The sequence below is a fragment of the Chenopodium quinoa genome, unplaced genomic scaffold (assembly GCF_001683475.1).
Source record: "Chenopodium quinoa cultivar QQ74 unplaced genomic scaffold, ASM168347v1, whole genome shotgun sequence".
NCBI classification, from domain to species: Eukaryota; Viridiplantae; Streptophyta; class Magnoliopsida; order Caryophyllales; family Amaranthaceae; genus Chenopodium; species Chenopodium quinoa.
This window is the reverse complement of record NW_018744996.1, coordinates 949,504-952,762: the sequence shown is the minus strand read 5'-3', so window position 1 is coordinate 952,762 and position 3,259 is coordinate 949,504.

Here is a 3,259-nt window from a genome sequence, read left to right as displayed (position 1 = left end):
CCCCTTGATGCCGGTTTTGTGAGGGGTGGGGACCAAGGCTTGGGCAAAGCCTTGGGGAGCAAGGCAATGGTCCCCCCCACCTATTCATGGTCCTCACCTAACCCTCTCTCTCCCCTTGACACTTGTTGCATTGTGATTGCATTTAATTAATTATTTAATTTAGAATTAAATAAATTAATGCTTTTGCACATGATCCCACATTGATCATGAAATGGGATTCAAGTTCCCATTCTCTATAAATACCCACTTGGTTGGGATTTTGAGGAGAACACTTGAGTGGAAAAGTAAAGGCAACTCCATTGTTGAGTATACCTTGAAATTCGTAAAACTCCAAGTTTATATTTGTCCGGGCCTCGAATAACCTTCGATGCTTAGGACTCTCGGGTCGGGTTCGAGGGTACGATCCCGTCGGAGACCTCGTATTTTCGGGGTTCAAGTAAGAGCTCATTGTTGAGCGACGCACGCGTCAAAGGTATAATCTTTTATCCTTTCTTGTGTTTTAATTATGTTTTGTTTGTTAATTGCATTTATTATGGGGGCGAGTCTTGGTGGGTTTCATTTTGCGTAGTGTAGGTCACTACGAAACCCTACACTAGTATCATGTTAGGATATTATTTTGATTCCTAGTATCATGTTAGAGTGTTACTTTAATATCCCTAATATCATGTTGGTTTCTAGTATCATGTTTAGGCTAATGCTTTGATCATGATTGTTATTAGTGACATGCTAGGCTTTGTTATTAATCCGTTTAGTATCATCCTATGGTCTTGCTAATTATGCTTTGAGGATATTATTATTATTATGATGATTGTTGTGTCAATTATAATTATATTTCTTGATTATTCATGATTTATTGGTATTGCTTGATTACGCCATTTCTTGCAGGTTTAAAAGGAATTTGTGCTTGAAATCACGCCTAATAAGATAATTAATAATTTGATTTTAGGCTAATATTATTTTAATTCAAGTGATCGCCAACAATAGATTTATTTGTGCATTAATAATCAACCAATATAGATCAAACAGGTTTAGGGTTAACTTGTAGTATGTATGTTGATCGGAAAGCGTACATGAATATCATAAGAATTAAGTAGAGGCCGATTTAGGGCGGATTCAATATCTTTTAGGTTGGATTCGTACCATCATTCCCGAATATCCAGTCATGGTTCCAGACCAGTATGGTGTTAAATTAGTGATCTCCATGATCGTGAATGGGGTGTAACCTTCACACCCGTGAACGGTTTACAAGTTCCTAAAACTTGTTTGCGACTTTTTTGCTCTATCTTTTTTCCCTTTGGACGCCACCATGCTTAAGTGCATGATCACAGTGGGGCTCAAAGTTGAGTGTTGAAATATTCCCTACACTACCCCTAAAAAACAAAGTTGTTAATTACTACCCCTAAAACTGATTACCTTTTTCCTTAATCAGGCTACTTAAACTCTTAATGACATCATTATTCATCTAAATTGTAATTAATAGATTTTAAATCTTAATTAATTAGATAAACCCTTGCACCACCTCCCAACCACCATTGCATAACCTCCAGCTTCCCCCCTTACCACCTCCGACAACTCCCCCACCTTGAAACCCACCAAGAAACCCACCCCTCCTATTCCCCCACCACAAAATCCACCCCCTCCTGTTCCTCCACCACGATTCCCACCTCTCTTCCGCTTCCCCGACGCAATTCCCACCCCCCTCCCCTTCCCCCACCACGAAACCCATCCCCCTCCCCTTCCCCACAATAAAACACAATCCCATCACTTGACTGAGCTGTTTTCGGGGACTGGGGGATGGGGAGGGACGATAATCGGGGTTGGGGAAAGGGGTGCGGATGTGTTTTAAGGGTTGGAGAAAGGGGAAGGGAAGTGATTGCGATGGGAGAATGGGTGGGGGTGAGTTTCATGGTGGATGACCAAGATGCGGATTTCGTGGTGGGGGAGCTGCCGGAGGTGGTAAAGGAGGGTTACCGGAGGTGGTGGGTAGCTGGTGTAAGGGTTTAACTAATTAATTTAGTTTTAAAAGCTATTAATTATAAATTAGACGAATAATGATGTCATTAAAAAATTAAGTAGGTTGATTAGGGAAAAAGGTAGTAGTTGCTAGAATTAATCAGTTTTAGGGGTAGTGATACTTTTTTTTTAGGGGTAGTAATTCACAAAGACCCCCTTTTTGAGGTAGTAATTAACAAAATTTTCTAAAAATTAATAAATTTGTTGTAGTGGATTGATGTTTAAAAAGCTACGAAAGTAACGCGTTTGGTTTAGGAACACAGCCCGTTAGGCCGCGCTTTAACAAAGACACTATATGTTTGGAGTTTGGACCAACCTCTTACATCAACGTTGGGATTATATACAACCATAAGGCCCAAATATTGATTTTTTTATTTTTTTATTTTTTATCTTGTTGAATTGGGCCTTGTTTGAAAGAGTGCTGTCTCTTAAACATTGCTTTTATTTATTTTTTTATTTTTTTTTTAATTTGATACAGACTTGAGACTTGTAGAATATGGGCTTACATAATGAGCATGATCATAGACTGGGCTGGGCCTTGACAAAAGTTAGGTCATTTCTACCCAGGGCCAAGCCTAAGTTTGGGCCAAATTATTTGTGCCCAAACCTGTTATTTTGGTCTTAAAATAGCGGCCTTTTCGCGAAATTATTGGATTAAGCAAAAAATGTAACTAGAAATCAAATTTTTAAGTTGTCCAAAGGTCCGATAAAAAGATGAGTAAGCTGGATCGAACTCAAATTCGACCCGAAATAAATCTTAGGCGGTTTTTTCGGCAATAAGTCTTAGCTGCACATTTGTGCAGCTATTTTAGCTGCATCACACCTATAAAATGAACATTTAGTAAAAAAATCTGAACACGTAAAAAGAAAAACATTCAATAATAAAAAATAAACACGTAAAAAAATGAACATTTAATACTTAAAATTGAATACGTTTAAAAAAATGATCATTTATATATAAAAAAAATTAACAAAATTATCTTACATAATCATAGAATTGCTAGACCACGGCCTAAAAAATGAACAATTAGTAGAAAAAAATTATGAACATATAAATTAAAAGACGAGCTGAGTATTTAAGTTTTGTGCATAAATGTGGGTATTTAATGGGTGGTGTAGCTATAGGGGTGCATCTAAGAATTTGACCTTTCTGGGGCCAGAAAAAAGAAGAGCCGAGTTGAAAGAGCACGAAATTTGATACCAAATAATTCTGCCCAATCATGGCGAATTTTCAATAAGTTTTACA